The following is a 24,773-nucleotide window of genomic DNA, read 5'->3' on the forward strand; positions in this document are numbered from 1 at the left end:
AAGGCTAACCTTGCTACCTGAGATATTTCTCATCCCTGACTCCTTATGGCATTTTCTCCTTTAATTCCTCACTCATGAATCTTTGCCTTTTCCATTTTGTTATCTGGTTTCCCTTTGCATATAAATACAAGCCAAATATAGGGTAATGCAGATGGTGATTGTATGAAAGCAAATACACCTGCACAAATCACAGAATATTAGTACATTTTTTTCCTTGCTTGTACATTATTAGTTAAGCAGTTTCTTAGCACCCTTCTTGAACTGAAGAATATTAAACTCTTGGCAAACAGTGATCCCACAAAGACACTAACAACTGGTAAAGTATTTCTGAAATAATTAGCTCTTCCCATCTGTCTTAGTTCAGGCTGCTATTACAAAATACCATAGGTGGGATGGCTTAAACAACACATACTTATTTCTCACAGATCTGGAGGCTGGAAGTCCAAGATTGAGATGCCATAAGATTCAGGGTCTGGTGAGGGCCCTTTTCCTGGTTTGCAAATGGCTGCCTTCTTGCTGTATTGTCACATGGTAGAGAAAGACAGAGAGAGAGTTCACTCTCTGGTCTCTTCCTATAAGGGCACTAATCCCATCATGAAGACTTCACTCTCATGACCACATCTAGACCTAATTACCTTTGAGGGCTAAGGTTCAACATATGAATTTGGGGGAGGAGGGGAACACAAACATTCCATTCATAGTACCATCTCCTGGTAATTCTGCCTAAGTTTGCTTTGTATATATTAAGACTACATTGTTAGATGCATATTAGTTCAAAAAAATTTTTTTTAATTTTAATTTTTTCCTTTTATCAGAGAATGACCTGTTTTAGCCCTAATATCACTGTCTTGAAGTTTGTCTGACAAGAATATTGCCACAAATCTTTTTTATTAGTATTTTCTTAGTTTATCATTTCCATCTTTTTAAACCTTTTGTGTTGTTAAGTTCTAGGTGTGACTCTTTTAAACAGCTCATAATTTGATTCAGTTGTCATATTAAAAAAAGTAACCTGGGAACTTCCATCTTTTAAACAGGGAAGTTTAACCCACTTGATGCAATTTCTGGTGTATTTGAATTGATTTCTGCCTGTTATTTTGTATTTTCCCATGTATCATTCTTTTTTCTTTTCCTTTTCAACTTCTATTGGATTTAATCTTTTGAAAAATTAACTTTTAATCCTTTTACTCTTTTTGGAAGTTAAACGTTCTAGTTCTATTTTTTGTTTTTTTCCTTAACTTGCACCACCTGACTTAAAAATCTAAATTATTGTTGCCTAGCATTGTGGTTCTCTCTTATTTTTAAGATCTTGAACATCAGTTATTATCATTAAAGCATATTTAAATTACCCACAGAAAATGGGTCTCTGCTCAGCATTGCACACGATTCCTTCCTTTTAGGTTCAATTTCCTTCTTTCTGAAGTGTCTTCCACTAGTCCTTTCAGCGAGGGTATGTGAGTTGTAAACTTTTTCAGTATTTGTTTCAAAATATCTTTCTTTTGGCCTCCTTCTTGAATGATAGTTTTTCGGAGTATAAAATTACAGATTGCTTGCTCTTTTCCTTCGGTTCTGTGAAGATTTGATCCTTTTGTTTTGGATTCTCTTTGTTGCTGGTGAGAAATGTGATAGCAGCTCGTTCTTTAGAGATACTCTGTTTTCTCTGGTTGCGTATAAAATTTTTTTCTTGATCCGTGCATTCTGGAGCTTCATTACTATGTGACACAGTGTGCTTTATCTATATTTATTTTGCTTTATCTATATTTATTTTGCTTTCTCTATATTTATTTTGCTTTAGACTCAGTATGCTTCCTCGCCCTAAAGATCAAGCATTTTAAAATTCAGGAAAAATGTCTACTCTTTTATCAAATATTGGCTTTCATCCATTATCTCTGACCAGGGGTCAGTAAATTATGGCCCACGGGCAAAATCTTGTCATTGCCTGTTTTTGTAAAGTTTTATTAGAACACAGCCATGCCCATTGTTTTTACATTTGTCTATGGCCTCTTTTGCATTACAGCTTCAAAGTAGGGTAGTTGGGACAGGGATTATATGGCCCACAAAGCCTAAATGATTTATTGTTTGTTTCTCTACAGAAAAAAAATGTCGGTGTCTGCGCTACACTTTCATTCTGGAACTTCTATTAGACATAAGTGAACTTCTTGCATCTATTAATCTCGGGTCCTAATTTTCTATAATTTTATTTTCTTTGCTGAATTCTGGGTAATTTTTTTCAGTTTGGTATTTTTCTGTTATATTATGTGTAGCATTTCTATGTATGTGTATCAGGGGTAGGGGTTGGTTAGCCAGTCTGCCATATTTTTAGAACCAGAAGTCTGCCTAGCCTTTCATACACCATCCTAACCAATATACTCATGACAGCCATCAACAAGTAATCTAATCATCTTGTGTATTTGGTTTCTGCAGAGAAACAGAACCAGTTCAGAGGGAAGGAGGGAGGGAGGAAGGGATGAAGAGAGAGAGAGAGAGAGAGAGAGAGAGAGGGAAAGAGAATGAGAAAGAGAATATATACGTACAAAGAGTGAAGATTCCTTTTATTTTAAGGAATTGACTCACAAAATTATGGAGGTTGGCAAGTCCAGAATCTGCAGGGTGGGCCAGCAGGCTGGAGACCTAGGGAAGAGCCCATGTTGCAGTTCAAGTCCAAAGGCTGTCTGCTGCAGAATTCCCCCTTGCGCAGGCATCTTTCATTCTATTCTGGCCTTTAACTGATCGGAGGAGATCTACCCACATTATGGTTGGCAATTTCCTTTATTCAAAGTCCACCAATTTAGATGTTCATCTCATCCAGAATCACCCTCACAGAATCATCCAGAATAATGTTTGACCAAATATCTGGGCACCGTGGTCAAGCCAAGTTGATACAAACTTAACCATCACAAATCCACCCCTTGACAACTTGGCACCCATATTCATCTTAAATCATGCCTACTCTCCAAATACAGATAATAATAAGGTCACACTTATGCCTAGCATGATACAGCTATCCTATATCCTATATATATCCTGTATCCTCTCCCCAGAGAAGGATACAAAGTCCTTGGTGATCTTTACTCTTCTCCTTGATATCCTTTAACTGAAATACTATGATGTGAAGTTAACACTACTTAAATACTATGATATAAAGTCAATACAGTTTATGTTACATGATAAGGGAATAAGAGAGGGATGAAAACAAAGATATTTGCTATACACACAGAAACATAGTCACAACAAAATAAGGAAGAAATACCCATGGCAATTACAGTCCTTGTTTCTGTAATTGGTGATGTGGGTGTAGCTGGTGTTTATAACTATTGTCTTCCAATACCCATTCTGTATTTCTTTTGCTCTCAGCAAGCACCCCATCTGGTCATGGTTCTTAGTCTGGTGGGGGTGACCCAAGCCTTCATTCCTGAAGGATCTCAGTCATTAGTCATCCTTTTTGGATGTAGTTTAGTTTGGATGTAGTTGTAGTTTTCCATCGACTTTAATCACAGGACGTGGCAATACTAAGAGATGTCCCAAGCGATCTCCTACATTCTAGACACTCTTCCTTACTTCCACTGTGGCACAGCAGTCCAGTTTCTCCTTGGTAGTCAGCATCAATCACCCCAGCCAACACAGTGACTCCCTATTTTACCTGTTGATTTAGAGACATAAGGAGCCCAGAGCGACTGAGTGGAAGTCTTAACTTCTAGTTCAGTGGAATCACTATTGTGTCTCCCAGTGGAAGCCTTCCTCATTTTGGAGCTAAGAACTCTAGGCCATCAGAGAATAAGGTTGCAGGCACAGGAAGCAAAAAATTTGCTGGTCAGTCACTAGGGGTAATTGGAGTGTCATTCCCATTTCTATCCCTTGATTCCTGGACCCATAAATCCTGTCCATAGAGGAGGAAAAGCACCATATATTAGAGACTGATGTAGAGCATAGACAGCCTCCTAGAGAACCTTGTCCCAGCCCAAGATACTGCCATCTAACTGGTGCTGTAATTGAGTCTACAAAAGTCTGTTCCATTGTTCTATCAAGCCAGCTGCTTCAGGATGGTGGGGACCATGTTAAGACCAGTGAATTCCATGAGTATGGCCCCATTGCTGCACTTCACTTGTGATTTACTAATACCATGACAGTAGATAAGGCCATGGATGGTAGTTTTGGCAGAAGCAATGAATGCAGGGAAGACAAATCTGTATCCATAGTAAGTGTCTCTCTTTTTATTTTTTTCCTGGCACATCATGTACTAAGTCAATTCTCCTTTCTAAAACTGTGTCTAATCATCAACACAGCAGATTGACTTGTTGCAGGTACCAGAAATAAACTGGAACTGTGGAAAGCTCATGAATGAATTAACAGTATTTAAAAATCAGGGAAAATGTAATAAATCTTTACATAACAACACTGAACCCACAAAAGTATTGAAGCATTTATATGCCAGAAATCAACCTGAGATACAGAAATGATTGAGTAAAACCACTGCAAATATATGCTTATTTCCCCTTGTACTAAACATAGCCACCTTGTAAAGGGAAACACCAGTGGCCCATATTTTAAACTAAAGCACACACTGCTTTTAGGAAAAAAGCAGTCATTTAAGGCAGGTAATTAAAATGCCATTTAAGCAATTACAATGGGTAGCAGGATCTTAAAATCGTTAGCAAAGTAGAAGCTTGTCACTGAAGCTTTCATATGATCTTATTGACGAGAAGTAGACAGGTCAGGCTTCATAGACATCAGATAACTGAAGACTCCAAACTGCAGTAAGTCCTCAAATTTCAGTGTCCTAGTTTTTTTCTGACAAGTACTAAAGCAAAAAAGAAAAGGCTATGGTAAGAAAAATATGCCATGATCTATGGTAAGAATTGATCTGAAGTTTTGACGTAACAACTTGTTCTAGAGGTATAAGCCACCCAGGTCAGGTACCTACTGAATACTTACACATATTAGTGCTTCGCCAGCTACTCTGGGGAAGGACAAAAGAGGTATTAAATGCTATGAGATGCTCCAGCCAAGTTGAAAAGACTTAGATATACTACAACTGAAGCCCAAGACAGTGTGTTTTACAGGGCTAAACCAAGCAGTGCCAACTATTGATATTGGCTATTGACACCAGCGATGAACTCACACCCAGACATATTTGGATAAAATCTTTTTATTATTTCAACCACTCAGTCATTTGTGTTGCCTGGAGTAGGAACTTCCAAGGAGGCCTAGCCCTCCTCTCCTGCTTCAGTTATAAATCCTTGCCCGTGCGGGCCCTTGTTTTTTCTCTGGCTCTACGTATGTACCTATAAGGCTCTGACCAGGCACCTCCTGGTGGTATAAAGTGTGAAAGGACAGGGTAGCTAATCCTGGGTACAGCTGAAAGGTGTAGCCATGGGGACCTCCGAGTCCAGAGCTGGGGAGAACAGCGCTGGCAGGGAGGGGGCACCAAGATATGTGCTGCACCCATCCTTTCTGCCTTTCCCCTTCTCCAGATGCCACTTGTCTGACTGTTGAGGTTGGCCTCCTGCTTCCAGTTCTGTCTCTTCTCCTTGATGGCCTTCACGGTTTCTCTGACCTGAGGTACCAACAGATCTTTTATGTTGGTGGGACTCTGTGTTCTAAACGCCCCTGACACCTGAATCCACTATACCCTGGATTATGTCACTGTGATAGAGCGGCAGAGGAAGCAAACCCTTTAAGTGACTGCCCTCACTGCCCAGTGTTGTCTTTCTGCTCTGCTCAGCCTCTACGCGTGGCTGCTTCTCAGGCCCCTGTCCTCAGCCCACTTCTTTTTTAACCCTCACATCCTCTCCCTGCGCAATTCCATTCACCCCTGTGGCTTCCACTTCTGTGTTTTCTCTGATGAACCCCCAGTCCCTCCTCCAGGTTTCCAAGCATGGGCCGGCCAGGGATCTCAGCTGTAAGCCACAGAGGCTGACTGGAGCAGAAATGTGAATTATCAAAGAGATACTGTGTAGCTCTCAGAATTGTGGGAATACTGAAGAACAAGACTCAGAAAATGGACTGGGAGAAAGGGAGGAGAAAGCTAAGCCACATTAATCCAGGGAGGTCCCTGCCGCCCGAGGCAATGGACACTGCAGTTTGCACTCTCAGTGGTGTTCTTTGGAAAATGGTGGTGTTACCATCTCCAGAATGAATTCTCCACTGTCGTTGTTTCTTTGAGTCACTCGATCCTAATTCACAGTCTTAGGTGGGTGCATTTGATCGGTCAAACCTAGATCATGGTTACGTATCCTAGCTGTAAGGGGTCTGGGAAAACACACATCTGGCCTTTTAAGATTTTAGATTGGGACATGGGCTGTCCCTCACTGGGACTCATTCAGTGGAGAATTTCCCACCTACACAAAGTGAGGGACATGGGCAATAGAAATGAGGGAGAAAAGGGAACAAAGAAAGGTAAAGTAAAGGAAAAACAAGCAAAGAGCCACCACAGAGCCAATTATCCACTTGCCCACTGTACTTCATTGGATCATTGACAGCCGCCTCCAGTTCTGACCAAAAGTGTCCCAAATGAAATCTCCGTTATTTACACCAAATGACACCTCCTATTCGCGCTCCTGTTTTGGTATCTGATGGAACTCATTCATCTGGCCACTCAAGTCCTTAAACTCAGAGTTATTCTCCCTCCCTTTTGAAAGCCCCTGGTCATCAAATCCTGTGGATTATACATTATAAATGTTCCTTAAATGCATCTCCTTTTCTGAAAGCCCTCTGGGGTTTACAGCAGATCCAGAATTCATTGTTTCTCGTCTAGATTACACAGGGCCTCCCTAACTATTCTCCCAGCCTCTAATGCCACCCCATGGCCCTTGTCACAGTTGCCATCCCATTTGTTATGGGATTATTTGACTGTCTGCCCTCCTCATGTTTCCAGTTCTACTTTCTTCAGCTTTGTTAATCCCATCTCTTCAGCTGTCTAAAAGTAGAACAGTGCACATAGCACAGGGAGATCAGCTCGGTGCTTTGTGACCACCTAGAGGGGTGGGATAGGGAGGGTGGGAGGGAGGGAGTTGCAAGAGGGAAGAGATATGGGAACATGTGTATATGTATGACGGATTCACTTTGTTATACAGCAGAAACTAACACACCATTGTAAAGCAATTATACTCCAATAAAAATGTTTTTAAACAAAAGATTTAAAAAAAAGTAGAACAGTGAAGGAAGCATCTCTAAATAAATGGAATTAAGTTGTATCATCACCACTCAGATTACCACCGTCTGCCTATTCTCACTCTGAAATCAAGAATGCTATGGAGTCACAGTGCTCCCCTGTAAAACCAGCTCTTAGGAAAGAGTAAACTGAAAGGAAAAGATTAGAGGCCAAGTATATCAAGTTTCTTATCCACTCTAGACCTTGACTATAACATGGTTATAAGCACGATAACATGGTTCTTATTCTCATTGTTGAGCTCAGGTTGTGGTAATAGCTTCCTAGATGGTGCCCGGTGCATCACACCTCCTAGTATACATCCTTTTATGTTTCCAGATTGTTGAACCTGGGCTGCACCTGTGCCTCACTTTAACCAATAGCATTCGGCAGAAATGACCTTTTGCTAGTTCTGGGACTGAGTCTTGGTAAGACTGCAGTTTCCACTTCTGTGCTTTTGGGCATCCTGAGCTGCCATATTAGAAGTGCGGATACTCTCCTGGAGAAATGACATGTATACACTTCCTGGAGAGGCTGCATGGAGAGGGAGAGGCCTGGAGATTACATGCGGAGACAGGGAGCCCCCAGCTGTCCCCGTGTCCCAGCTGTACCCACCTTCCCGTGGTCTCCACCCAGGCACCAGTCATAGGAGACAGCCACCTTGGATGTTCCAGTTCAGTCAGGTCCACAGATGACCACAGCCAACATCATGTAGAACAGAATTTCCCAGATGAGCTCAGTCAACCCGCTGAATCATGAGGGTAATTAATGATTCTTGTTTAAAGCCACTGTTTGGAAGTGGTTTCTTACACAACAATAGTTAACTGAAACAGGGCTCATCGATTACATGTGTGGTCATGTTTAATTATTCATTTAGCTGCACTTCACTTCCAGGCATTTAGTATGTTTTTCTGTGGGTTTTGTTAGCTATTCAATGCCAAATCCCTCTAGCTCACAATCAGCACAGGGCTTTGACTTTTTTTTTAAGATGGACTCATTTGATGGCCCTTATCAATATTTGAAGCCCAGAAAAGCACACACATAACGAACCCACAAGCTTCGGGCTATAAGTTGAATTGGCCAGATTCTTCCTGCTCTTTTCTCCGTCAGACTTAGCGTAGCAAACTTACCTTGACCCATGAAGATAAATTGTTCAAGCCCTGAAATACATTCTTCCTTTGGCAAGAAGTAAGGAAAATGATAGGCAGAAGAGGAATGAAATTTCAATTTGGAGAAATTTCATGAACTAAGAGGAAAATAAAACAAATAATGTCTATCATATTTAAAGATGTTATCATTTGATCCACTGACAGCATGGAATGAAAGCTGTATGATTTTGACATTGTATTCCCCCTTACATAGAATAGTCTCTGGGAATCAGCTGCCTGGCTAGGGGCTATGTTTCCCAGCACCTTCCACATCTAGATGTGGCCATGTGACTAATTCTTACCAATAGAATAGCAGAAATGATGTCTGATGAGCCAGGGCTTTTCAGACGTCATTATACCTTTTCCATGCTCTCTCTCTCGCCTTGTGCTTGCTGGATATAAATGACTTCAAGGTCTTGGGGGATGGCAGACCTCCCAGATGGAAGAAATGTGCATGTCTGAATCATGGCAAGGAGGAGGATCATTTGCCAACTAGGAACAACCACTGTCAAAAGTTACATGGAAGAAATTTCTGTTGTGTTTGAGCTTTCAAAATCTTGAGGTTTATTTGTTGCAGCAGCTAGTGTTCTCCTAATGAATATAGTTGTTCATTCATTTAATTTTTTTCATGGATGAGATCATTACTAGTTTTGAAATTGTGGATATGTCAATTTATTTTCCTTAGATTCACTTGTCACATCTATAAAATGGGACTAATGGTATGTACTTCATAGGATTATTGTCATACTAAATGAGATATTATAGTATCTCATTTATTGAGCATTATCATGTGCCAGACCCTGTGCTAAGCACTTTCCATAATTTACCTCATTGAATCACCCCAATAATCCTATGACATATACTCTGTTAATATTCATGTTTCTCAAGTGAGAAAAGAGGCTTAGAGAGGTTAAATACCTCTCTGATGTTTCATGGCCAGTAATAGCAGAGTCAGGATTTCAACAAAGGCAGCCTGACTTCAGAGACCACATACCTAAGCACTAGGCTGCTCTGATTAGGACCAGCACAAAGCCTGACACATAATAAATGCACAATAAACATGAATTTTATTTTCCTTCCACTTCAAGGAGAGAAGCAGTATAGACTTAAGAATCAGTGTGTCCAGTTTTGGCTATGTGCACAACACATACACACAAACACACACACACAAACACAAACTTATACAGCCTCACTTTTATTCACACATGTATTCGGGTGGGTGTGTTTAAGCTAGAAGTAAACTAGAATTGTGTTCACTGCATACATAGGTCCTCTCAACTGAGAGTGTTACTATTTTGTGCTCACAGCCCAACTGCAACTGCATGATCAAAAGAAGTAGCGAGAACACTGAAGAAATGCATCCCAAAATGACTAATGCATTTTAAAGTTGCTTGTGAAACATTCATGTTATTGACTTGCTAGATGGAATTGGCAGAAAACTCAGCTCAGGATGGACATAACTCCAGGAAGTACAGGAATCCTGGGTCCCTAAAGTCTTTGTTATTTCACTTAATATACCACATATTTCTTGAAGCAAACTAGTTTAAAACATCCAGTCTGAGGTATAGCTTAGAAATAGCTTACCTTTATAGTTTTGGTGACGTGGAATTTTATAAAGCTGAAATACTTTTCAAAAAATTACAGTCCATACTAGGAGTGCTAGTGCTTTCTCTGAATTCATATTGGCTATTATTAGATTGTCTACAGAACCAAGCTCAGAGTGCTTTTTCAAAAAGGTGCAGTAATTTTCCCCATTCTAATTGCTATACCAAGAGTAATTTGTCTTCTGGGCTTTGGAGCTGCTGAACTACTTTCTTCTTTCGCCTGGACTTTCATCAAGGCAATATGCTTGATCAATGTTTGCTGATGTTTATGATCTAATGCTTAGTGGCAGCAGATGCAAAAAAAAAAAAAAAGTAAATCCCCATCTGCATAAAAATCCTTCTTAAGTTTCCCAGCATGCTGTTTTGCTGTAATTTTAGTAGACAGGTGATTTTTCATGGCACCTTCATGAGTTGTTTCCCCCACCCCCATAGCTGGCTCCATTTTCCTACCTGCTAGTCCCAGAAGCTGTGCTCTTATTTGCACCACGGCGTGGTAGCTCCTTTCAGGCTATCTACTTAGCTTGTGTTGAACTCAGTGCTTGGTTTCCACAGTCTGGTCCAGGAAATGGACTCTATCCCTGAGTAATTTAGAAGCTGTTGTTAATTCATCAGTGAAGCCAAACCAGAGGTGGGCTCTGGGATTGTACTTTTTTTGGATAACAGTAGAGACCCTAAAATAGCTTCACTGACCCAAAGCATCTATTTCCAATGGCATAGGATGGGAGGGAATTTAACAGAGGGAAGTCCATTAACCTTAATGATAGTCACTTGGCTAATTATCTATCAGGGCCCTGGAAATGTGCATGTCACTAAAGCCTCCTCCCCATGATTTGTTCACTGAAGCAAAGGAGGTGGCTCACCTCTCTGCTCCCCATTAGGGAAGTGTAATTTGTAAACTAAAGACAGCATACAATGCTCCGGGCAAGCCTTTTTTCATTTTGGCTTCTGTGTTTCAGTTGGCCTTAGATTCTTTTTAGGCTAAGGGCACAGGTTAATATCCATTTCTGTTGAGGAGGAGTGAAAAGGAAGAGGGCTTAGCCTCCTGGAGGGATTCCTGTTGACCCCTCTGGCTTATCGGTGTTTCCACGTCTATTCCTGTTCTGCCAATATGCAAGGATGCACCGAAAGTCATTTGAGTGTCAATGCAGATTTTCAATTTTAAAGTACAAAGTACAAAGTTGAAGTACAAAGTTAAGGCATTATTTTACTCTATATAACTAAAATTTTGGTAGCACCAGCCATGGACCGCAGGTGTCTTTGAATCGCAGGAAGCTACAATAAAGGCAGCAGAACTAAACCACAACATTAAATGACTGTTTAGTTAGCTTGCTCTTAAGTTGTGGAAAATATACAACTGCCCTAAGCAGAAAGCCTCCAAAGATTCCCTGAGGACATGATAGACGTTTAAAAATGCAACCTAGTTGTGAATACACCCCTGCTAAGATCCCAATGCTACTCTCCTGCCACCCCCCCATCCCTGCCCCCAACACACACATTATTTCTAAAACACTACATGAAGATCTTGCTAAATCAGCTTAAAAAATAAGAGAAAAGGGAATGGGGATGGGGAGTAGAAATCAAGCCCTTCGGGGGTTCAAAGTTCAGACATAAAACGACAAGCAAGAGAGAATTAAACAAAGCTTAGTGAGAGAAATTGCAAAACAAGATGCATCAGAACCAATAGAAATTCAAGATCAATTGTGTCAGCAGATCAAAGACAAGACCTAGCCTAGTGAAGAGTATTAGCTCTCAGCAGGGGAGACACATCCTACTTACTAGAGTGAGATAGACACTTTGCTTCTCTACGGTGATTAGGTGGCTTTGGAGTAAAGATAACCAAACTGAGCGAAAAGGATAGATTTACCCATAGATTGGGGTTAGAAACTGAGGAAAAAGTATATTAAGTTTGTAAAAGATGTTCTAGAGGGCTTAGGCACCAGAGATTTTGGAGGCTAGAGTTCATCATCCCTGTTAGAGGAGCTATTCTACCTAAACAGGATCTACATCCCATTGACAGGTATTTTGTAGAAAGATTTCCTCTGACTGCTTCCATGAGTAACCCTTAGTGCTTATCTGGCAGATAAGCAAAAAACCTGTTCCTCCGTTTTAATTTAGCAGACTTAAATAAATGTATTGTTGGCTGAGAATCAGGACCATGGAGTGATGGTAACAGTCGTGGTAGGAAGACTTGGCAGAAGCGACTGCACAGATTTGTCCAGACTCTGTTTAATGGAGACCTGCATGAGCTAGAGGGTGATAGACTGCCAGTACTCTGTCTAGCTGCCAGGAGCCTATATTCCTCTCGATACCGGAACATTTAAAACAATGCTCAAAATGAACCATACTGTTCATGCAGTACAAGTGATGTGCATACCTAGATAAGCAAAAATGTTACCAAGTAGGATTATTAAATTGAAGGTTTCTGAATGTTTTATCTTTTTGGTTAAGGTAAGAAACAGTGCCCTCTAATCAAGGTAAGACAAGGGACCATATTCCTGATGGACCACAGTCAAAAGTAAGATAATCTGTGATTCCTAAGGAACAGAATGGTGTAAACAGAGCTAAAGCATTATGAGCAAGTGTGATTAAACAGATGATTCAAATGCAACAGAACTGTCATATAGTGGTTATCAACAAGCAAATAGAGGAAAATGGGTTAGTTTGGCTGTTAATTGAATATATGTATAAGCTCTGTAGTGATCGTTATTGGGAAGTAAATTATTATCACCATGGGGTAATGGAGAAAACTAAGCCACAGAGGAGTAAGATCAGCCCATCTGCTCTACAGAATGGGTAGATGTGTCTTGGATGATAATCCACTTTCCGATCTGTTGGTTAGCTCATGGTGACATAGTACCTCACCCCTGCTAAGTACATATTAGGGTATAACTGAATTACTTTGCGGTACACCTGAAACTAACACAACATTGTAAATCAACTATACTTCAATAAAAAAAAGAAAGAAATTAGTGAGACCCACTATATAGCAAAAGGCCTAGAGCTTAATTAAATAGGTAAATACTGCTGTTTAGTAAGTTCATCTGACATCTGATTAAAAGAAAAGGAGAGGTCCCTGGGGAAGTACTGAGATAGTCCCATAAGTCCGTAAATAAGATGATGCGGAAAATTAACTCCTTGAGATTCTAGACAGCTAGTCTTTCCCCAACCCCTTCAAAAATCTATCAGTTAATAAAGTCTAGGCAGAGGATGGGTGAGAAACCTTAAGATTTCAGAAGAAATTTGGGCCTTACCTTAATTTCTTTGGCTTGAACAGAGAGTGGTGAATCATCACTTAGAATAATACAGTGTTAACACCCTTCAATACAGAGTGTATAACACCCACAGCAACCATCTAGCATAGTTCTTATTTGTTGAATGAGGATCCAAAAAAGGATTAAATGAATAAATGAGTTAGCTAATTTATTCTCAAACTAATTGGATTGTGGATTCATCCATTGCTCCTTGAAGTGCTTTAAATTTTTGCTTTATATATTTAAACAATATATTATTATATGCATACAAATTTAAAGTAATTTTTCTTTCTGATGAACACTTTATCATTATAAAAATGTTCCTCTTTATCTCTAATAATGCTTTTTGCCTTAAGTTTTACTTTCTCTGATATTAAAATAGTCACAGTATTTTTTTTTTGGTTAGTGTTTGGATGCTATATATTTTTCCATTGTTTTGCTTTCAATATTTATATATCCTTATATTTCTGATGTTATCTCTTATAAGATCATATTTTTGTTTTTTTGTAAATCTTGGCTGGTGATTTTTTTTTTTCTCTTTTAACTGAGATATTTGGTTCATTTAATGTAACTGCTGGTATATTAAGATTTAAATCTACCCTCTTACTATATTCTTTCTATTTCCATCTTTCTTGCCACTTTTCAGGTTGATTGGAGTAGTTATTATTTCATTCCTCACCCTACTTCCTAGCTTGGTAGCTGTTCTGGTTATCTATGGTTGCATAACAAACCACCCCAAAACTTAATAGCTTGTAATAATAATTTCATTTTTTTCATGATTTTGTAAGTCAGAGACTCGGGAAGGACTTAGCTGGGCAACTCATTTCTGATGCACATGGCATAGCTGTAGGGTCAACTTTTAAGGTGGTGTCTTTACTCTTATATCTGATACCATGGTGCTCCTTGGACTCTCTTTCTCTTTTTTTTTCTCTCTCCACACGTGACATCTCATTTTGTAGAGTCTCTTTACTTTTGCTTGTGCTTCTCACTGCGTAGTTGTTCAGTATAATCACACTTGTCACATGAAGACAGGCTTCTATGAGGCAGAAGCAGATGCTGTCAATCTAGGTCACAGCTTTCCTGAATTTGACACGGCATTACTTCTGTCATATTCTACCAGTCAGAGGAGTCACAGGGGCCACCCAGATTCAAGGGAGTGGAGAAATAGAGTCTGTAACTTATCAGGGGAGAGACAAGGTCACATTGTAAAAAGCATGTGGAAGATATTGCTGTGGCCATCTTTGGAAAGTACAGTCTACCATAGATTATACACTATATACAGTTATACATTGCTTTACTGTTTTTGTTTGTTTGCTCTAGTGCTTACCTGGAGATGAAAACATGTATGCTGACTTATCATGGTTTAGAAACCAACATTTTTATCTCGGCCCATGCAAAGGTCTCATTTTTAATCTTTTTTCACACTTTGACCCCCTTGACCCATTTCTCCTACCCCTCACCCTCCAACTCTGGCAACCACCAATCTCTTCTCTATTTCTATGAGCTTCCTTTGGTTTTCTTTTACATTTCACAAATAAGAGAGATCATATGATATTTGTCTTCCTCTGTCTGACTTATTTCACTTAGTGTAATGCCCTCGAGGTTTATCCATGTTGTCACAAATGACAAGAGTTCATTCCTTTTTATGGCTGAATAATATTCCATTTTATACCTATATCTACATATCACAATTTCTTTATCCATTCATCCCCTGACTGATACTTAGATTGTTTCCATATCTTGGCTAGTGTAAATAATGCTGCAGTGAATGTGGGGCTGCACATATCTTTTCAAGTTAGTGTTTTTATTTTCTTTGGATAAATACCCAGAAGTGAGATTTTTGGATCATTTGGTAGCTCTGTTTTTAAATTTTTAAGGAAACTCCATACTGTTTTCCACAGTGGTTGCACCAATTTTCATTCCCACCAACCGTACACAAGGGTTCCCTTTCTCCACATCCTCCCCAACACTTGTTATTTCTTGTCTTTTTTTTTTAATAATAGCCATTCTAACAGGTGTGCGGTAACTCACTGAATACTTTAAATCCCTCCATTATTACATATATGCTATTGTTGTCATATATTTTACTTCTATATCTAGTTTAAGTCATGTAAGAAATTATTAACACTGTTTTATATAGTCAGTATTCATTTATATTTTGCCACACACTTACTGTTTGGTTGCTTGTCATTCCTTTCTGTATCTTTGAGCTTCAAACTGGGATCACTTTCATTGTGTATCCTCTAGTATATCCTGTAATGTGTCTGCCAGAAATAAATTTCCCAACCCCAATTTATCTTTTCATATAAAATTATCTATATTTCACTTTTATTCTTTATATATGCTGTCTACAAGAGACCCACTTCAGACTGAGGGACACAAACAGACTGAAAGTGAGGGGATGGAAAAAGATATTCCATGCAAATGAAAATCAAAAGAAAGCTGGAGTAGCAATATTCATATCAGATAAAATAGACTTTAAAAAAAAGAATGTTAGAAGAGACAAGGAAGGACACGACATAATGATCAAGGGATCAATACAAGAAGAAGATATAACAATTATAAATATATATGCACCCAACATAGGAGCACCTCAATACATAAGGCAACTGCTAACAGCTATAAAAGAGGAAATCGACAGTAACACATAGTAATGGGGGACTTTAACACCTCACTTACACCAAAGGACAGATCATCCAAAATGACAATAAATAAGGAAACAGAAGCTTTAAATGACACAAAAGACCAGATAGATTTAATTGATATTTATAGGACATTCCATCCAAAAAGAGCAGATTACACTTTCTTCTCAAGTGTGCATGGAATATTCTCCAGGATAGATCACATCTTAGGTCACAAATCAAGCCACAGTAAATTTAAGAAAATTGAAATCATATCAAGCATCTTTTCTGACCACAGCGCTATGAGATTAGAAATGAATTACAGGGAAAAAACCGTAAAAAACATAAACACATGGAGGCTAAAAAATACGTTACTAAGTAACCAAGAGATCACTGAAGAAATCAATGAGAAAATCAAAAAATACCTGGAGACAAATGACAATGAAAATACGATGATCCAAAAGCTATGGGATGCAACAAAAGCAGTTCTAAGATGGAAGTTTATAGCTATACAAGCCTACCTCAAGAAACAAGATAAATCTCAAATAAACAATCTAACCTTACACCTAAAGGAACTAGAGAAAGAAGAACAAACAAAACCCAAAGTTAGCAGAAGGAAAGAAATCATAAAGATCAGATCAGAAATAAATGAAAAAGACATGAAGGAAATGATAGCAAAGATCAATAAAACTAAAAGCTGGTTCTTTGAGAAGATAAACAAAATAGATAAACCATTAGCCAGACTAATCAAGAAAAAGAGGGAGAGGACTCAAATCAATAAAATTAGAAATTAAAAAGGAGAAGTTACAACAGACACCACCGAAATACAAAGCATTTTTAAGAGACTGCTACAAGCAACTCTATGCCAATAAAATGGGCAACCTGGAAGAAATGGACAAATTCTTAGAAAGGTATAACCTTCCAAGACGGAACCAGAAAGAAATAGAAAATATGAACAGACCAATCACAAGCAATGAAATTGAAACTGTGATTAAAAATCTTCCAACAAACAAAAGTCCAGGACCAGATGGCTTCACAGGTGAATTTTATCAAACATTTAGAGAAGAGCTAACACCCATCCTTCTCAAACTGTTCCAAAAATTACAGAGGAAGGAACACTCCCAAACTCATTCTAAGAGGCCACCACCACCCTGATACCAAAAGCAGACCAAGATACTATAAAAAAAGAAAATTACAGACCAATGTCACTGACGAACATAGATGCAAAAATCCTCAACAAAATATTAGCAAACAGAATCCAACAACACGTTAAGAGGATCACACACCATGATCAAGTGGGATTTATCCCAGGGATGCAAGGATTCTTCAATATACACAAATCAATCAATGTGATACACCATATTAACAAATTGAAGAATAAAAACCATTTGATCATCTCAATAGATGCAGAAAAAGCTTTTGACAAAATTCAACAGCCATTTATGATAAAAACTCTCCAGAAAGTGGGCATAGAGGGAACCTACCTCAACATAATAAAGGCCATATATGACAAACCCACAGGAAACATCATTTGCAGTGGTGAAAAACTGAAAGTATTTCCTCTAAGATCAGGAACAAGACAAGGATATCTACTCTCACCACTACTATTCAACCTAGTTTTGGAACTCCTAACCATGGCAATCAGAGAAGAAAGAGAAATAAAAGGAATCCAAATTGGAAAAGAAGAAGTAAAACTGTCACTGTTTTCAGATGACATGATCCTATACATAGAGAATCCTAAAGATACCACCAGAAAACTACTAGAGCTAATCAATGAATTTCGTAAAGTTGCAGGATACAAATTTTTTTTTTTTTTTGCGGTACACGGGCCTCTCACTGTTGTGGCTGCTCCCGCTGCGGAGCACAGGCTCCGGACGCACAGGCTCAGCGGCCATGGCTCACGGGCCCAGCCACTCCACGGCATGTGGGATCTTCCCAGACTGGGGCACGAACCTGTGTCCCCTGCATTGGCAGGCGGACTCTCAACCAGTGCGCCACCGGGGAAACCCCAGGATACAAAATTAATGCACAGAAATCTCTTGCATTCCTATACACTAATGATGAAAAATATGAAAGAGAAATTAAGGAAACACTCCCATTTACCACTGCAACAAAAAGAATAAAATACCTAGGAATAAACCTACCTAAGGAGACAAAAGACTTGTATGCATAAAACTATAAGACACTGATGAAAGAAGTTAAAGATGCTACCAACAGATGGAGAGATATACCATGTTCTTGGATTGGAAGAATCAATATTGTGAAAATGACTATACTACCCAAAACAATCTACAGATTCAATGCAATCCCTATCAAATTACCAATGGCATTTTTTATGGAACTAGAACAAAAAAATCTTAAAATTTGTATGGAGACACAAAAGACCCCGTATAGCCAAAGCAGTCTTGAGGGAAAGAAATGGAGCTGGAGGAATAAGACTCTCTGATTTCAGACTATACTACAAAGCTACAGTAATCAAGACAGTATGGTACTGGCACAAAAACAGAGATCAATGGAACAAGATTTAAAGCCCAGAGATAAACCCATGCACCTCTGGTCCACTAATCTATGACAAAGGAGGCAAGGATATAAAATGGAGAAAAGACAGTGTCTTCCATAAGTGGTGCTGGGAAAACTGGACAGCTACATGTAAAAGAATGAAATTAGAACACTCCTTAACACCATACACAAAAATAAACTCAAAATGGATTAGCGACCTAAATGTAAGACTGGACACTAAAACTAAAACTTTTCCTCTAAAACTCTTAGAGGAAAACATAGGAAGAACACTCTTTGACATAAATCACAGCAAGATCTTTTTTGATCCACCTCCTAGAGTAATGGAAATAAAAACAAAAATAAACAAATGGCACCTAATGAAACTTTAAAGCTTTTGCACAGCAAAGGAAACCATAAACAAGATGAAAAGACAACCCTCAGAATGGGAGAAAATATTGGCAAATGAATAAACAGACCAAGGATTAATCTCCAAAACATATAAACAGCTCATGCAGCTCAATATTAAAAAAACAAACAACCCAATCCAAAAATGGGCAGAAGACCTAAATAGACATTTCTCCAAAGAAGACATACAGGTGGCCAAGAAGCACAAGAAAAGCTGCTCAACATCACTAATTATTAGAGAAATGCAAATCAAAGCTCCAAGGAGGTTATCACCTCACACCAGTTAGAATGGGCATCTTCAGGAAATCTACAAACAACAAATGCTGGAGAGGGTGTGGAGAAAAGGGAACCCTTTGCACTGCTTGTGTGAATGTAAATTATTACAGCTGCTATGGAGAACAGTATGGAGGTTCCTTAAAAAACTAAAAATAGAATTACCATATGACCCAGCAATCCCACTACTGGGCATGTACCCAGAGGAAACCATAATTCTAAAAGACACATATACCCCAATGTTCATTGCAGCACTATTTACAATAGCCAGATCATGGAAGTAACCTAAATGCCCATCAACAGATGAATGGATAAAGAAGATGTCGTACATATATGCAATGGAATATTACTCAGCCATAATAAGGAACAAAGCTGGGTCATTTGTTGAGACGTGGATGGATCTAGAGACTGTCATACAGATTGAAGTAAGTCAGAAAGAGAAAAACAAATATCATATAGTAACACATATATGTGGAACCTAGAAAAATGGTACAGATTAACTGGTCTGCAGGGCAGAAATTGAGACACAGATATAGAAAACAAACATATGGACACCAAGGGGGAAAAGCCGCTGAAGGGTGGTGGTGGTTGTGTGATGAATTGGGCAATTGAGAATGACATGTATACACTGATGTGTATAAAATAGATGACTAATAAGAAACTGCTGTATAAAAAAAAATTTTAAATATATATATATATAAAAAAAAGCTGGGCTTCAGTCTAAGTGAGGGCCAGACTATTCTAGTTCACCTTTATTTCTAAGATGTAACCCTTAGGGGTCCTAACCAAAAGCACAGGAGGGCTCCTCTTCCTTGGTGGGTCCTTGACTCTCATTTTTATTCCCTTGGTAAGACTGACAAAGATCTGTGTTTAACTTCTCATGGATGGCTCTTTTAATTGCCAGCTGCTCCTAGGGGAAAATCAGATTTAAATGCTAGGCATAACTTTCTGGTGTTTTTTCTTCTGTATCTTTGCTTCACAATTCTTCACTGTCTTATTAGCTCCCCTATGGTTTCAATGTTTCTAAAAAAGAGGGTTGTTCTACATTACCCAGTCCAACATTAACTGAAACAGGAGTCCTATTCTCAAAGTACTTAATTTAATACTGATAAAAGAAACTGAATTTTATCTTTTCCTCACTAGAGCTGGAATTGATTCAGAAAAAATGCTAAGAATAATGAAATACATGCCAGTTTCATGATACTTTTAAAATATGATAGAATGTGTGAATCTTAATTTTTCACAAAATTCGAGGTAATGAAAAACTTCAGTCATAAATGGATAGACTCATTTTAAGTTCCTATACCATTGTCACTCACCCATGTAAAATCTTCTGACTTACATGATAAAATAAGCCTGTTTTTCAAAATGTGCTTTTATGCTAAGATAAAAGCAGAAAATCAGTTTCCCAATCCAGATAAAGTAAATTTAGCACTACAAATGGACAGGACAATAGGTAACTGTTTATGATGTTCAAAGCCCAAGTGAGTAGCAACATCTGAAGAACAAGGTTACCTCTATATAATTTTAAAATCATAATTGAGCAACACCTGCCTGTAAGACCATATGCTATGTTCTACCAAGAACACAAAAATGAATGAATCATAGGCTTTCCTTTCGACAAGTTAAAGTTTTCTTTATTCAGAAATTTACAGTTATCTATTATCAAGAGCAGATTCCCAGCTGATATGAAGATATATATTACAAAGCCATAGTTCAACAAGACAAGACAAAAGTGTGGTGCTCATGAGAAACAGGTAGATGCCCCTGTGAAACAAAAAAGAAAACTCATTAAAAGACTCACGAGTATCTTAAAACTTGGTATATAATGAAGTGACATCCAAAATCAATGTAGAAGTAAGGGGTTAGTTAATAAATCAACCTGGGACAAATGGCTTTCTGTCTGAGAAAATAAATTTGATCTTCCATATCAAGTGAAGTAAAAACCTAAGTGTAAAGGTAAGATTATAAAGTTACTGGCAGAAAATGGAGGAGAATATCCTTGTGACTTTGAGTAACGATTTCATAAACAAGACTCAACAAAGCACAATCCATAAAGGAAAAAATGATGAGTTTGACTATATCAGTATTAAAGATTTCTGAATAACAGAGAGAACCATGGATAAAGTTAACAGATGAGTAACCTTCTGGGAAAAGATATTCACAGCATCTAAAATTGACAAAGGATCCCAATGGACATAGTATACATCATACACAAGAAATCCCTCATTCAATACAAAATTAATGAACAGAAATCTCTTGCATTCCTATACACTAATGAAAAATCTGAAAGAGAAATTAAGGAAACACTCCCAATTACCATTGCAACAAAAAGAATAAAATACTTAGGAATAAACCTACCTAAGGAGACAAAAAACCTGTATGCAGAAAACTATAAGACTCTGATGAAAGAAATTAAAGATGATACAAACAGTTGGAGAGATATACCATGTTCTTGGACTGGAAGAATCAACATTGTGAAAATGACTATACTACCCAAAGCAATCTATAGATTCAGTGCAATCCCTATCAAACTACTAATGGCATTTTTCACAGAACTACAACAAAAAATTCCACAATTTGTATGGAAACTCAAAAGACCCCGAATAGCCAAAGCAATCTTGAGATAGAAAAATGGAGCTGGATGAATCAGGCTCCCAGACTTCAGACTATACTACAAAGCTACAGTAATCAGGACAGTATGGTACTGGCACAAAAACAGAAATATAGATCAATGGAACAGGATAGGAAGCCCAGAGATAAACCCATGCACATATGGTTACCTTATTTTTGATAAAGGAGGCAAGAATATACAGTGGAGAAAAGACAGCCTCTTCAATAACTGGTTCTGGGAAAACTGGACAGCTACAGGTAAGGGAATGAAATTAGAACAGTCCCTAACACCATACACAAAAATAAACTCAAAACAGATAAAGACCTAAATGTAAGGCCAGACACTGTAAAACTCTTAGAGGAAAACATAAGCAGAACACTCTATGACATAAATCACAGCAAGATCCTTTTTGACCCACCTCCTAGAGAAATGGAAATAAAAACAAAAATAAACAAATGGGACCTAATGAAACTTAAAAGCTTTTGCACAGCAAAGACAACCATAAACAAGATGAAAAGACAACCCTCAGAATGGGAGAAAATATTTGCAAATGAAGCAACTGACAAAGGATTAATCTCCAAAATTTACAAGCAACTCATGCAGCTCAATATCAAAAAAACAAACAACCCAATCCAGAAATGGGCAGAAGACCTAAATAGACATTTCTCCAAAGAAGATATACAGATAGCCAACAAACACATGAAAGAATGCTCAACATCATTAATCATTAGAGAAATGCAAATCAAAATTATAATGAGGTATCACCTCACACCAGTCAGAGTGGCCATCATTAAAATATCTACAAACAGTAAATGCTGGAGAGGATGTGGAGAAAAGGCAACCCTCTTGGACTGTTGGTGGGAATGTAAATTGATACAGCCATTATGGAGAACAGTATGGCGGTTCCTTAAAAAACTAAAAATAGAACTACCATATGACCCAGCAATCCCACTACTGGGCATATACCATGAGAAAACCATAATTCAAAAAGAGTCATGTACCATAATGTTCATTGCAGCTCTATTTACAATAGCCAGAACATGGAAGCAACCTAAGTGTCCATTGACAGATGAATGGGTAAAGAAGATGTGGCACATATATACAATGGAATATTACTCAGCCATAAAAAGAAACGAAATTGAGTTATTTGTAGTGAGGTGGTTTGACCTAGAGTCTGTCATACAGAGTGAAGTAAGTCAGAAAGAAAAACAAATACCGTATGCTAACACATATATATGGAATCTAAAAAAAAAAAAAGGTTATGAAGAACCTAGGGGCAGGACAGGAATAAAGACACAGATGTAGAGAATGGACTTGAGCACACGGGTTGGGGAAGGGTAAGCTGGGACGAAGTGAGAGAGTGGCATGGACTTACATATACTCCCAAATGTAAAATAGATAGCTAGTGGGAAGCAGTTGCATAGCACAGGGAGATCAGCTTGGTACTTTGTGACCACCTAGAGAGGTGGATAGGCAGGGTGGGAGGGAGACGCAAGAGGGAGGAGATATGGGGATACATGTATATGTATAGTTTTTTATACAGCAAAAAATAACACCGTTGTAAAGCACTTATGCTCCAATAAAGATGTTAAAAAAAAAAAAAAAAAGAAATCCCTCATTCAGTTCTCTAGTCAAACATTACCACCTCAGAGAGGACTTCCCTGAATTTCTATCCAAAACACTACTCCCTCCTTACTTTTAATCCCCTTAACTTACTTTATTTTTCTTCATAACACCTATCAAAATCCAATGTTGTATGGTTATTTTTTCATTGTCTTTTCCCCCAATATATTCTAAGTTCAATGATGTCAGGACTTTTTGTCCACTCTGTTCATTTTACTGTCTTAGCCCCTAGAACAAAGCTTGATACAGTAGATGTTCAATAAAAATTTAAGTAACTGAGTGAACAGACTCCTGAAAAGACATGAAAAGGAGCAGAATCCTACTGAAAAGAGATGAGTAGGCAATTACTCGGAGGTAGAATCTTAGTGGCCAGTAATATATGATAAGATGGTTAATCTCATATCAGAAAAAACAAATGAAAAGAAGTATGTTATAACGTTCTATGTCCATCAAATTGGCAAAAACTCAAAAGTCAGAAAATTAAAGGGAAGTGGAGAAGAGGACCCCCTGAAGCACTGCTGGTGGGAGTGTAAATTGGTGCAGCCATCCTGGAGAGCCGTCTGAAAGTATTCAGTGAAATTATGTGTGTACGTATCCTGCAATTCCAGTGATCCCATTCCTGGATGCACACCCAGAATAACTCTCACATTGATCCAAAAAGGGAAATGTATGCAGATGTTCATGGAAGCATTATTTGTAGTGGCAAAGAGTAGGAAACGTTCTACATGTCCTTTACCAGGGAACTCAAGCACTGCAGTATGTTATATGCATGGAATGTTATGCAGCAGTCAGAGGTAATTCACTAAATTTACATAAGCAACATGGAAAGCACTTTTAATTCCCTTTTCCTCATTAAAATAAAGTAAAAGAATATTTTACATCTAACTATAACATAAAAGCAGATAGGCAAGTCAGATAAATTCAGTGGCTCTCTGTTGATTATGTGTTTCCTATGAGTCTGTGGCTCTTGGTAGGAGAAAGATCTCCAAACTCTAATGAAGGCTTTCTCCCCTTAGCAATTTTGGGATCCTAAAATCCACCTGTCCTAATAAGTTTACTAGTATACTTATTTTCATTTCAGGGCGCTCATTTTATCTGCAGTCTCTGGTCTTAGATTCTGTTTAATGCTTACCTTGGAGAATTACATATGGGATATGCAGTGTTGTTCTTGGGTCATATCATAGCTTTGAGATTGGATGAAATTTACTAAATGAAGGCTTCTTCAACTGGGAATCTTGTTAAAATGCAGATTCAGATTCAGTAGGCTTGGGGAGGACGTGAGATTCTGCATTTCTGACAAGCTCTGAGGTGTGGCCAACACTTTGGGTCCAAAGACCACACTTTGGGTACAGGCCTCACCAGGAACACCCTGTGGAAGGGGTTATTCTTAGGGCTTCTGAGAACTCATTGTGGGTCCAAAACAACCCCTAGATTTATGTACATTAAGCAGAAGATTGCTGGGGGGGCATCTAGGGATACTCACTGTGTGTTAGTACAAGGGTTTGCTCCCCCAGTGCCACCCTGGAGAAAGGCAAACACGTTCCACAGGGCTCCATGCAATGGTGTACCAACCCTGGCTTATGTCTGAGTG

Source organism: Tursiops truncatus, chromosome 3 (genome assembly GCF_011762595.2).
Source record: "Tursiops truncatus isolate mTurTru1 chromosome 3, mTurTru1.mat.Y, whole genome shotgun sequence".
In the NCBI taxonomy this organism is placed as follows: Eukaryota; Metazoa; Chordata; class Mammalia; order Artiodactyla; family Delphinidae; genus Tursiops; species Tursiops truncatus.